The sequence below is a fragment of the Erythrolamprus reginae genome, chromosome 1, assembly GCF_031021105.1.
Source record: "Erythrolamprus reginae isolate rEryReg1 chromosome 1, rEryReg1.hap1, whole genome shotgun sequence".
In the NCBI taxonomy this organism is placed as follows: Eukaryota; Metazoa; Chordata; class Lepidosauria; order Squamata; family Dipsadidae; genus Erythrolamprus; species Erythrolamprus reginae.
The window spans coordinates 277,432,629-277,447,324 of NC_091950.1; positions in this window are offsets into that span (position 1 = coordinate 277,432,629).

Here is a 14,696-nt window from a genome sequence, read left to right on the forward strand (position 1 = left end):
TGGATTGTTTGTGTCATGGGTTTTATAACTGGGGTTTTATTGTTTTAACATTTATATTTGACTTCTTTTATCATTGTAATTTGTATTTTTTATTGTTGTAAGCCACCCTGAATCCCATTGGGATTGGGTGGCATAGAAGTCGAATACATACATACATACATACATAAATACATACATAAATACATACATACATATCAGTGATAGCTTGCTGAGTTTAGTTTGCTTGTGCACTCTGTTGTTTTATCCTGTTGATTGTAAAGCCCTTGGAGCACTGTTGAAGACAACATTGCGTATACAGTGGTACCTCTACTTACAAACTTAATTTGTTCCGTGACCAGGTTCTTAAATAGAAAAGTTTGTAAGAAAAAACAATTTTTCCCATAGATATAATGCGTGCGATTGGGGAAACCACAGGGAGGGTGGGGAAATCACAGGGAGGGTCGAGGCCCTGTTTCCTCCCAGGAGATTCCTAGAGAGGCCCCACTGAGGCTTCTCCCCACCTTTTCCGCCCATGTTTCCTCCCAGGAGATTCCTAGAGAGGCCCCACAGAGGCTTCTCCCCACCTTTTCCGGCCCTGTTTCCTCCCAGGAGATTCCTAGAGGGGCCCCATGGAGGCTTCTCCCGGCCTTTTCCGGTTACAGTTTCAGAGCGTCGGGTTTGTAAGTGGAAAATGGTTCTTGAGAAGAGGCAAACAAATCTTAAACACCCAGTTCTTCTCTAGAAAAGTTCATAAGTAGAGGCGTTCTTAGGTAGAAGTACCACTGTACATAATTGAGATGAGAAAGAAAAAGAAGGAGGAGGGGGGATTAGGGCAGTGTGGAGATGATCACTCCTATCTGGGCAATTGATGAAAATATTCTGGTAACTAAAGCTGTAGAAGCCAATAAAGGAAAAATGTGAAAAGTGTCTCACTACCTGTTCTGAACCAGCCTACAGATCATCACTTTTGGGGTGGTTTTAATTACTTGAAAATATATCAACTAGTAATGTCTGAGTTACATTAAGTGCTCTGATTTCTTCACTGACGGGCTGTGCGATCCCTGGGACTAGCAGAAACAGATTCTTCTAGAAAATCAGGAAAGCTGTGAGATTGGTAGACTGGGAGAGGGCCAGCTGTGTTAATTTTTCTTCTTCAGCAAAGCAAAGCAGGGGTGGGCGTATTGCCACCACTGTATTCAGTCACCAGACTAAAAAAATACGTCTGCTCTGAAGTTCAGAACCACTGCCTGAACGATGTGTGATTACTGTTCCAATATTTTTCAGTATAATTTTTGAAAAGGATAATAGTTTATTTAATTATTATTTATTTATTAGTAACATTTATATGCCACCCAATTTCAATGGACCCTGGACGGCTAAGAGTCAGTCATAAAGTAAAAAGCAAATAAACAATAATTTGAAGACTTCTTCTTGTCTCCTAAGTGAAACAAATTCAGTCTTTGCTCAACCATTTGTTTTTCCCTTGCATTTTAATAACCATTAAACTACCTTTTTTTTTTGTTATGATCTAAATGTTCTTCTGATTAAAATTCTGCTTTGATGAGGGGAGAGTGTAATAATGTATTGGCAACCTCAGAGATGCTAACCAATCAGATCCATGCACAACTGGTTCTCATGACGAAAAAATGGTGATGAATATATGTATATATATTTGTCTTCTTGGGCTTTTGCTCTAAATGTTAATGGTCATTTGATATTGCTATGATATTTCAGCTAGGTGATATTTTTAGCCCTTCTGTCATTTCCTCCATCTGGGATACAAGATCTTTTTTCTTTCTTTCTAAAATGTTTTTTTTTAAATGTTTTCAGTTATGTTGGGGAAAATTTGCTGACTTTGTATACAGCTCAGAGTGCCGTAAAGCACTATGGACTGGAATATAAGTCTAAGTGCTATTCCTACCTGCTTCTTAAGTGAAAATCTTTAGTTACAATTTAACAAGCTACAAAGACATTTGAGAAGCAAATAGCTGAAAATGTAACATCCTCTCTGATCCATGTTTACCAGCAGCCAACTGTTGTTGATTTGAATTCAGCAGTTATTCTTGTGAGGATATGTTCAGGTTGCTGAAAGAATATTGAGCAATGTAGCTGCTGAATATCTCATTAAAAATAAGAAGCATGAGTTTAGCTCAGCTCTTGGCGAATTCCAATAGATGTTTATTTATTAAATGTATAAGCTGCCCATCTTACTATCCCAAGTAACTCTGGGCAACTTACAGTAGTATAAAGGAGTAGATGTAAACACGTTAAAAACAGTGAAAATAAGATTAATAACAAATAAAAGATCAAAACCAAGAGAACAGACAGTAGCAATAGCAATAGCATTTAGACTTCTATACCATTTCACAGTGCTTTCCAGCCCTCTCTAAGCGGTTTACAGAATCAGCCTATTGCCCCCAACAATCTGTGTCTTCATTTTACCCACCTTGGAAGGATGGAAGGCTGAGTCAACCTTGAACATGGTGAAATTTGAACTGGTGAACTACAGGTAGCAATCAGCAGAAGCAGCTTGCAGTACTGCACTCTAACCACTGCGCCACCAAGGCTCATAATTGGTGGTGGACATTTGTATTTTAAAAGTCTCTGTATCCCAGCTCCAGCATAGCACAGTCCCATTGTTAACCCCAATGTTAATAAACAGAGCCATGTTTTAAGGTTCATGCAGAAGGCCAGAAAGCTGGATGTCTATTGAGATTCTCAATAGTCCAGATCATGGTTTTCCCCAAAGATGTTTTTTCCAAAAGGCAACTGGACATTCTTAGGTTTTTTTTAAAAAAACATTTTGCTTTTCATCAAAGCTTCTACAGTCCTGACAACTGAACTGAAGAAGCTTCTTGGATGAGAAGCAAAACGTTCTAAAACAAAAAACCCAAGAAAGTCCAATTGCCTTTTGGAAAAAGCACCTTTGAGGCAACTAGGAAGGGTGGAAGCAGAAGTCATCTCAGAAAGCAAGCTGTTCCACAGGCTGGGGCCACCACAGAGAAGACTCTTCTCCTTAACCTTGCTATGCAACGTTTATTAACTGATTTATTTATTTATTAGATTTCTATGCCGCCGTTCTCAATAGACTCAGGGCGGCTTACAACACAGATAAATACAAAAATACAAATAAACGTGTAGAAATCTAATATTTAAATTCTAAAAATCTTTAAAACCCCAATATCTTAAAAATGCAATCATTCACATTCATCCAGTTGGATTAGTCATTCATGGGCCGGAGTTAGTTCTTAGCACTCCCCGCCCCACCCACAATGCCTGCCAGCAAAGGTGGGTCTTCAGGCCTTACGAAAGGCCAAGAGGGTAGGGGCAGTATGGATCACCGGAGGGAGTTGGTTCCAAAGGGTTGGAGCCACCACAGAGAAGGCTCTTCCTGTAGGCCCTGCCAAACGACATTGCTTGGCTGACGGGACCTGGAGAAGGCCAACTCTGTGGGGCCTAACCGGTTGTTGGGATACATGAGGCAGAAGACAGTCCCATAGATGATCTGTCTGAGGGGTCTGAGGAATACCTCTTCTGCCAGTGAAAACAGGATGGGCCAATCCCATTGGAGCAAGATGGTGCCTCAGACACCTGGCCTAAGCCATGAAGTGCTTTAAATGCAAAAACCAACACCTTGGAACTGGAAGCAAACTGGCAACCAGTTCAACTGACATAGCAGCAAGGTTACGTATGCCATCCTAGGGACCTCCAGAAGTGTCTATGAAGTAAAAAGTACATTTATTAAGAAACGCATGAGATTAAATCTCACTTCTTCCTAAACTACATCTTGGAGAGGAAAGTTGGAAGATTCCTTCTCATCTCTTAAATGCATTTAACTAAGAATAGGCCAAGTCATGAAAATTGTGTAGCGGAAATCTTAAATTTCCAATATTAAATAAATTATATAGATTTGATATAGGGGGGGGTTGGGGGGGAATCAAAGAACCTCCCTACAACACAAATCTCTCTTCTAAATTCAAAAAAACCAAAATGTTAAGATCAGTCTCCTGCTAGCAGAAAGTTGCTCATTCTGCCTTAAATCATGGTTTACATGCCAAAATAACTCTTAGGCAAGCTACAAATTATGACTTTTCACTTATGAATGTAGATTCAGTACCTCTAATTGCTAACCTGTAAAAGTAGTTTCAATAAATTTTCAAAGCTTCTTGCGTAACCCTTTTTAAATTGACTTGACATTTTAAAATAAACTTTACTTTTTATTTTTACTTTACTTTTACATTTTAAATAAACTTTAATAAAATTCACTGAATAACATTTTACTTGCACATACACTAAATTTTATGGTGTTACTGTCAAACTAGATATCTCTGTGTGGTGGTTGAGACTGAAATACTGATTTGATTTAATATGTTTTATAATTTAGTATTACATGAACTCATTCAGTTAATTTATCTGTACCTATAATCGTGGTTATTACCGTACATTCTCTTGTTTTAATTGCTTTACTTATCTTGCAAGTTAAGGTTTTCACTGTTCTGTTTGGTAGAGAACATACAAGAATTAGAGAAAGACATGATTAAACAATTTATATTTAAAACTTTTTGTTTGTCTTTACAGGCTGGAAATAATACTTGGTTACTATTTTCAGGGACAATTTCAATCCCATTCTAAAGCGTGCCATAACAGCCATTAGGTTGAAATAATGTTTAAAGAAAAGACTAAAAGACCATATCGTGTTCTAGTAAACTTGAATGTTCTATTATTTTGACAGTAAACTTTCATCCAAAATACTCTCTGTCTTTCTGAGCAAACTAAAAATGTTAATTTAATTTTATTTAATTTATTTCATTTATAAGCTGGACTCTGGGTGGCGTACAACATTTTAAAACAGTGTAACAACAGTTTAAAAGACCAAAATAAATCATACATATCCATGGCCGGAGGTAGATTGTATAGCTCATTGACCCCAGCAAAGTCAAGTTTTCACAGCCTTTAGGAAAGCCAGGAGGGTGAGGACTGTGCAGATCTCTGGGGGCAATTGGTTCCAGAGAGCCGGAGCCACTACAGAGAAGCCCTCCTAAATGGCCAACCGACGTTGTCTAGCCAATGGATCCTGAGAAGCCCAACCAGTGGGCTGTGATTGGTCAGTGGAGGTGTGTGGCAGAGGCAGTCCCGGAAATAAAGGAGTCATATATTCTAACACCGCTTCAGGTGGCAACATATAGTCCCTCTGAGCTGTTCTCAGAAACTAAACCAGATTGACCCTGGTTAAAATGGGTGGGGAGACAGTCAAGAATTCTAATTTGTAGATTACACTGGGAAATTGTAAAAACATCTCAGGAAGTACCAGTGGCAGGCCACTTCTGTAATGGTTACAGTCCTAATGAACTCAGCTTAATTTCGATTTTATCAATGCCCCACCAAGTTAGTCTGTCTTTTGCATTAGCAAGTAAGCATCAGATTGAGAAAACTAGAATATCAGGCAAAAAAGGGTATTTTTGTATATCCTGCTAGCCAGTTCTTAGGAAAAAAGAAAAGAAAAGAAAGAAACCAGAGATATCAAGAATATAGGGCCATCACATCATGTTCAGGTGAAGTTCTCCCATTCTATTTAGCTGATTCTTTTATTTGCATTCCAGTTATAGTTTATGTAAATAGAATCCTCTTACTAGTCAGACCATTTTATATACGGTATATTAGAAGTACAGACACAGAAGTACAGGTAGTCTTTGACTTACAATGATTCATTTAGTGACTGTTCAAAGTTACAATAGCAATGAAAAAAGTGACTTATGACTTTTTCACACTTAATGACTGTTGCAGCATCCCCATGATCATGTGATCAAAGTTCGGATTCTTGGCAACTGACTAATATTTATGAGGGTTGCAGTTTGGCAGGTTCATATGATATTTGTTTAAAACCTTCTGACAAGCAAAGTCAATGGGGAAATATTAAATAAACAAACAAACAAACAAACAAACAAATAAAAAACCCACCCTGTTTTGCCTCAGAGAATTTCAAAATAAAATATTGTACTGTGTGTCTATAACAGTGAGCTCATAATAGGGCAACTCTATCAATATCAAAATGCCACTTAAATAGTTGAGCTAGTTTCAAACTAGATTTCGATTTTCTTTCTCTCTTCCTTACTCCCATTCTTTTTCTTTTTCTTTTTCTTTTCCTTCCTCTCTTTTTTCTATCTGTTTCTCTCTCTTCCTCTCTTCCTCTCTCTCTTCTTCCCTCTCACTCTTTCCCTCTCGGCTTCTGGGCAGGTTTGAAAAACTCTGAGTTGATGATGATTTTTAAGTGAGCGATTGCTCACTACTCAGCTTAGAGGGAACTATGATGTGCAACTTACATTGTGTAATTCTGCCCTGAAAGAAACACCAAAATAAATAAATAAATCAGCGACTCAGGATAACTGATGTTTGTGGACAGCGGGAAATAAAATAAGCAGGATTGTAAAGTGAAGTTGGGGAGTCTTTAAGGGAATATTCCACTTCTAAGTATACATTATATCTGATGAGACCCTGTTCTTGTCCTTAGGTATGCATTGCAATCAATTCATTTTTCTCACTCTCCCTTAATCCCTCCAGTTAAATGAGGAAAGGCAACTGTGCTATAGAAATTGTCAGGAGAATTCTCTGGAAGCACACACTATGCAAGGGAGAATTAACAGGGAGCACACCGTTTTCTTCCTGTCGGCGACGTTGCCGGCTATGAACCCTCTGCCTTGCGATGATGAGCAAAGCAGATAGGAGCCGTCCCTGCTTCTCTGCAGCAGCAGCAGCGCCATAAGTAAGGGCAGCTTGCCTCTGGTCAGTTTGATGTGCGTGGTAGGAGAACAAGTCTGAACAAACTGATGAGATGTGGCTACATTTAACACAAGGGGGGAAGACTCCCCTGCTGTCGTGCCTGGATCAAGTGTGGGACTTCAGAGGCAGCATGGTGAAACCAGACACCCTTTCTTTCAGGCAGCAGTCCTACCCAGGCAGGGCTCTCTGTGACACAAACCTAACTCTTTTAATATTATTGCCAGATTTGCAAGCCATTAGCATAGGCTTTTGTAGAAGCCAGTGCCCTGTCATAGAGTTAGATTCTCAGTCTCCGCTGAGTGGGAGGGTCACACTGTGTGAGACTAATAAGGACAGAGATGCATCCCCCTTTTCCCTTTCTTTAAAGACTCCAGCAACTCCTCAGCAGCAGCTCTGTACTGGCCTTGGTTCTGCTTCTGGTGGGAAACTTAATAAATAAAAATTGAAGGTAAGAGAGCCTCTTCTTTATGACCAGCTGATTTATGCCAAGCCTAGCCCACAAGTACTGTCTGCTCTGCTGTTGAGTTTTGTCAGCATTTAATGGAGCACTCGGTGGATTTTGTGATACATTGCCTGCTGATAAATAGATTGCTTCTTTGATGCTGATTATGTCATGCAGCTTTGCCGAGTTTTGCGGTGGCAGAACAGGCGTTTTTGTTTGCGCAAGAGCCTTGATTGAAAATTGCATTGTTGCCTCTTCTGAGAGCACAGGACACAGTGGAAAACTAAGGCTTAATGTATACAAACTGGTAGAGCGAGAATGGCTTCTACGGAGAGTTTTCGTCCACTTTCTAGAATGTTTAAAGTAGACAGCTCTTCCAGGTGTGTGTATATGTGTGTTGAGGCGTCCGTTGCTCTTTTTCATAGCTGGACCACAAAATTGAAATGTGTATTGTGCAGGCAGGGCACTTAGTGGAATAAAGGTATAGCTTAAAGGAATGCTGGAATTTTAACGGGTTGTGTTTCCCGTTTCTTTACTGGGTCAAACACTCTCAGTCTGTGCTATTTTGAAAATTTGGGATGAAGCAAAGCGATCTGTCTGAAGCTAAGCAAACAGGGTAAAAGTGCATCATTCTTTGCAAATGAATTTCTAGTGTCCAGTTAAAGAAATCATTCAATTTCTCTTGTGATTTTATTCTGAGTCGAAATGGTATCATTCCCTACTGATGCTATTTCTGAAGACTTTACTATTCTGCTGTGTCGTGTTGCTTTTATGTATAATCACAAATCACAAATGTATCTAGGGCATTGCTTTCAGCAAACGTTAGGGAGTACCATTCCTGTGAAGAGGAAGAATTTGAAATGACCCGTTCTAATCTGAGGGCTCTGAATAGGCTACCCTTTATTCGGACTGTGCTTCTTTTCTCTTTGTTATTAGTAAAGAACAAAATGTAGACGTTTGCAGATTTCGGAGTACAGCCTTGCTATACTTCCACTGTTCATTTCACTTTGCTATGCTAGGATAGCCCAGCCATTCCCATCCTATACCTCACACCAAAATAAGTCTAGGTCTGATGCACATCTCCTCTTGTTCAGTAAAAGAGCCCTGCTTCAGCTATTCCACGATGTACTTGGCTTACCACTCATAGAGGACAAAACTATTTTTTAAAATGTACAGTCCATGAAAGCAGTTTTTTCTCTTTTCTCCTAGTTTCTTCCTGCAGTCATAGAGTCGCCCTCACTATTTTAATCATAGCTTTGGAGACGGCCTCCTGAGGCAGAAGCTATGGCAAGTGTGAGTCCTTTTTTCACTTTGCTTTTTGCATCAATGTTAAATAATTCTCCCAAGGATGAGTTCTTCTGAGTTTTATCTCATAAGAATGGCATATGTTTATGAGGATCTGAAGCTGTGCTCTGCCTGCTTACCATGATCCCTAAAAACGAACCTGTGAATTATCCTACATATTTGTCTCGGTTCCTTGTAAAATTGCTCCACTGTCTTAGCCTGTGGCTGAAATTAGCCCAGGGTTCACACTTTTCTGACATATGAGCGCAACTGAAATTGTCCTCGGTTTGGGCCACACGTTCACATTGTGGATTTATGAGAACTGTGATGAAAGCATGCAGTTTCCCAATGGAAAAGGTGTTGGGTGGTGTTAATCAGGATGTGAATGGCTTAAAATAGAAACACCAAGGTCTTTGTACACTTTGATAGCAAGAAAGTAGTCACAAGAAACAGGCTGGCTCAGGACGCGGACTTCTTTTTAGCAGCTCTACTTTGTGACTCTAAGAAAACTATACAGGGGATATATTGTACTTAGTAAAGAAGTGAAAATATTCCTGTTTTGTTGACTACTGGTATCAGTCCCTCCCCAAAAGGTTTCTATATTTGCCTGCTTTTTAAAAGATAAGGAGATATCAAACTTCCAGCAGATGTGGCTGGTAAATCCACAGTAACTGAATTTAAACATGCCTGGGATAAACATATATCCATCCTAAGATAAAATACAGGAAATAGTATAAGGGCAGACTAGATGGATCATGAGGTCTTTTTCTGCCATCAGTCTTCTATGCTTCTATGTTTCTATAAGAATAAGAACACATGATAATTGTACCAACTACTGAAGCGTCAGTGGCAGACTTTTTCTGAATTACTTCAAGGTGTACGTTTAAGGCCTGATCAGAATACCTCTGATTAAATGAGATAGTAAAAGATGTGGTAAGGCGATACATGCAAGTCCAAACTGCAGGTGAAACATCCCTTTTTTGGAATCCTCTTGATGGTTTGTAAATAAATATTTCAATCTTGGAAAAGCCTTTAAAATGCATGACTTTTCCCTTGCCATTTGAATCAGAACAATATAGCAGCTGCCTCCCTCCATCCCCAATACTTTGCAACCTCCTTGCTATATTAATCTGCTACCTGTATCAGCCGGGCCTAAATGAGGAGATGAACCAGCCAACCTCCACAGATCGCCTAAATTGTAAGCAATGAGTTGAGGTCTCAAGGGAAATAAGCAGTTGCACAAACAATCTAAAATGATTTAATCTGGGATTGGCTGCTACTGGCTTGTCTATATCTCCTTATTAGTCTTCTGAGTGGAAGACTAATGGGGAAACTTTGGGAGAAGTAGTCAGGCACATGGGCAGCGCCTTCCCCTCCTCTACACAGCTGCAAGAGAGGTGCCAATCCTAGAGCAAGAAGCTGGGCGATAGACCATTTTTCCAATCCAACTTTGGTCATGGCTGCCTGAGCTTTCAGAGGGGAAGGCAGAAGAGGAAACACTAGCTTGACTAGTGGGGTTTGGTAAGGGGATCCATGTCAAGGGAAAGGGAACATATTCCCATGTCAAGGGAATGTACCGGAACATTCTTGCTCAGGTAAGGAAACGGATGTAAAACAGAAGTTAATTCAGCTATCACTAGATTCTGCCTTTTGTGCTTGATCTTCACCCTGACACACGGCAAGTAGTTCTATTGACTGAGATTACCAACTCTTTTTTTCCTCGGTGATAGTTTCCCTGTTTTTTAAAATTAATAATAATAATAATAATAATAATAATAATTTATTAGATTTGTATGCCGCACCTCTCTGAAGACTCAGGGCGGCTCACAACAATAATAAAAATAATATTAAGAGACCAATGCCTCCTGAAGTAGAAATTCAACAGGAGAGTGTTCTCCTTGCTTGCAGACATGGCGATGGCTTTTTTGCTGTCTTTTTTTGTGTGTGTGCTGAATATGCTGTTATTATGCTTGAAGAATGATTGTGACAACTCTGCTGAAGGAGAGCTCTTTGCCTACACTGACTTGCTTTCCTCCCATTTGAGAGTCAGCAGCAAATACACTTGGCACCTGCACAGATGAAGTGATACCTCCTCTAGGCTCCCCACCATACAGGTAGTTCTCAAGGTACAACGCTTCATTTACGTGACCATTCACAGTTAAAACAGTTTATTATTTATTTATTTATTTATTTATTTATTTATTGGATTTGTATGCCGCCCCTCTCCGCAGACTCGGGGCAGCTAACAACAGTAATAAAACAGTATATGACAATAATCCAATACTAAAAGCAGTTAAAAACCCATTATATAAAAACCAATCATACATACAGATATACCATGCATAAAATTGTAAAGGCCTAGGGGGAAAGTGTATCTCAATTCCCCCATGCCTGGCAGCAGAGGTGGGTTTTAAGCAGCTTACGAAAGGCAAGGAGGGTGGGGGCAATTCTAATCTCTGGGGGGAGTTGGTTCCAGAGGGCCAGGGCTGCCACAGAGAAGGCTCTTCCCCTGGGTCCCGCCAAGCGACATTGTTTGGTTGACGGGACCCGGAGAAGACCCACTCTGTGGGACCTAACTGGTCGCTGGGATTCGTGCAGCAGAAGGCGGTCCCTGAAAAAAGTCAGTTATTTAATTTATTTGACTTTCAGTATATGCCGCCCAATCCCATGGGACTCAGGGAGGCTTACAACAATAGAATAAAACAATAATACATTAGAAGTCAAATAAGAACAATAAAAACAGTAAAAAACCCATTTCACTCATCCATAAATCCCCCAACTGCACTATACACTTACACACATACATGACAAGCAAGCCATAGTTTGGCCCTGACTAGGTGTTACTCTCACGGCCCTCAGACCTGCTGGAAAAGCCAGGTCTTCAAGGCTTTTCGGAAGGCCAGTAGGTTGGGAGCAGTACAGATATCAGTGGGTAGTTGGTTCCAAAGAGCCGGGGCCACCACAGAGAAGGCCCTCCCTCGAGGGCGCGCCAACCTGCACTGTTTAGTCGACAGGATCCTGAGAAGGCCAACTCTGTGGGATCTGATTGGCCATTGGGAGGTATGTGGCAAGAGATGGTCTCGTAGATATGACCATTTTTCACACTTAACAATCATTGCAGCATCCCACTGGTCATATGATCAAAACTCAGACACTTGGCAAATATGTCAGTTGTGGTGTCCTGAAGTCATGTGATCACTTTTTGTGACCTTCTGCCAAGCAAAACCAGATTCATTTACCAACCATGTTACTAACTTAACAACTGCAGTGATTCACTCAACAAGTGTGGCAAGAAAATTCATAAAATGGGACAAAACTCACTTAACAAGTGTCTCACTTAATGACATAAATGTTGGGCTCAATTGGGGTTGTACTATGAGTACTACCTTTGTTGATTCATCAAATGTCTTTCACTTAGATTTGAAGATTAAGGGTCAAAATGGCCACAGGCCAATACGTTTGTGGAGTTCTGTACAAGATTCTTTTGCCCTAGGGTCAGTGAAGAATTTAAGCCAACACTTTTCCCCCACTCGTCTATCCTGGCAACATTGAATTTCACTATGTGGTGGTATCAATATTGTGATGGTATATATATATATACACCACTATGTGGTGGTACAGTAGTCCCTCGCTATACCGCGCTTCACCTACTGCGGCTTCACTTCATTGCGGGTTTCTGAGGAAGTCGATCGGCAGATTTAAACAGCCCGCCGAACTCGATCGGCAGGTTTTTCAAAAAAAAAAAAAAATCTAAAATTATAAATACTGTATTTAAATACTGTATCTAAAATAAATACTGTGTGGGAAGGGTTTATAAACACTTAAAACACTGAAAACTTACCAAACAATTACAATATAAATACTTAAATAAGTACTATCAGTCGATAAATTCCCCATCGCGGATTTCACCTATCGCGGCCAGGTCTGGAACGTAACACCAGCGATAGGTGAGGGACTACTGTATAAATATTGTAGTGCTTGGGGCTAGAAAAAGTAATAAAGTGGCACACAAGGAAAAAAAAGTGTAGCCAAAATGCATTAATTTAAACAATGAAAACAAGAACCTCCTGGTAGGGATTTTTTTTAATAGAAAACTATGAGATGTCATAATTGTGGTTGAGATGCTTCTTATGAATTAAGTGGAAGCCAACCTCCTGTTTTCTTCTCCTTCAGTTCTGCAAAGAACATTGAAACATTTAAGGGCAGGTGTTTGTATAGAACTCTGCCTTCTCAATGGATTTAGCATTCTTTTTCAGACCTGCCAGTATCAGTAAAAAAACCAAAAACCTTCCCCTGAGTGCCCTTCCAAGGATAGCTTTGCGCCAATCTACCTCTCTTAGTCCAGCCAACCCCATAGGATTGTATAGGAGAAAATTGAAGGAGGACATGCCATGAATATCATCTTGAACTTCTAAATTTATTATTGTTGTTGTTGTTGTTGTTATTAATTAGATTTGTATGGCGCCCTTCTCCAAAAATTCAGGGCGGCATACAACATACATGCACCTAATTAATAAATAAAAATATTCTCATGCATAGATCCAGAAGACTTAAGACATCTTGTCTCACACCTAAAGTGGTGGACATGATGCAAAATAGTGCAGGAAACTAAAATCTGGAGATTCATATAAATGGTACTGATTTTCAAGACTTGCTATATTAAGCATAAATAATGAATTTCCATCATGTTTTTTTTTTTTAAAAAATAGAAATGTGTCCTATGATAATAATGCTGCATTCATCAGCATTAGCACTCTCAGTAATGTTCTATTCTCAACTGCTATTTGCTTTTCCAGGGAATTCTAAAGAGAATTTTGATCAGGAATGAAAGATGAGGCTCCTATTAGTTCCTATTTTTCAGCTATGCAGCTTCAACCAAATCACCCCAGCATATTTCAGTTAGCAATAATTGGATAATCTATGTTTAAAAAATACTTTTTTCCATTGCCAACACTTATTTTTTAGAGGGAACCTTACATGGTGTACTTCCCATAAAACCAGTATGCAAAAGTGAATTTTCACAATCAGTGCCCACTTTCTAATGATTAACTCTAAAAAATGCAAAGAAATTGAAATAATGTCAGTAGTGTAAAATCCTGGCTATGCATGGCTTGAAATTACTGCCTTTCATTTTCTCTTAGCTGATCCCATAGGAAATAAACAAAATCAAACTTTATTAAAAAAAAACTTTGAAAAATGTTTTAAATCCCCAAAATAACAAACATTCAGTCTTGGAAGAAATAAATGCTACTTGCTTAAAGAAACATAAATGCTCAGAGCAGACTACAATACGGTAGTGGTTTGCTACACATAATAATTTCTGTAGTAAACTCCAGGAAAGTATTCCAGGTTAATATACAGATTCCAAGAAGATTCTGAAAATGTTACTATTTGTTGGTTTGTTTGTCTGTTTATTGGATTTATATTATATCTTTATACAGAGTGTGGAGTATGAATAAAAGGCTGAGATTCAGTTTCATAATTTTCATGGATTAATAAACACATTGGACTATGAGACTTGGCAGAAAGAAAGAGTCTAAGACAAATACTAAGACATATCTATCTATTTCTACAAAAGTAATATTTTCCCTCCCTGGAAGCAGAGTTTTTGTTTCATTTGGAATGGAAGAATGAGTATTTTCCTTTTCCTATCTTTCTTTCACAAATTCTGTATGAGTTCTTCCCTTAAATTTAAAACAACTAAGATTTATCTGGAGAAGAAAGGCAAGATTAATTGGATTCTGTAGCTACACCATTTCTCATAGATGTATATTAAGCTTCTAAATCTGTTTATTTAGCAAGAGGTGGCCATCATCCCTATCAGGGATGTCAACTCATGTTGTTATGGCAGCCCCACATGACATATCGGGGCTTTTCCCCCCTTCGCTAAACCAGGCATGGGCCTGGCCAGCACCTACGCTCCTGACCCACAGAATGGGAGTTTGACAGCCCTCATCACTGTGGTTTTTCCCACAGATGGACCATCAGAAAGTTAAAGAAATATTGATTATTTTGACATGTGGTGTTGGACAAAAATATTAATAAGGTTGCAGGTTCCAAGAACAACATATAATTCATTATTAGATGAAATAAATCTGAATACATACTCAAATAATGAAGTAAAAGCTAAAATACTTTGAACTCATCACACAGTAATAAGAATCATTGCGAAAGATCCTGTTGCATAGAAAAACGGAAGGCAATGGAAAAAGAG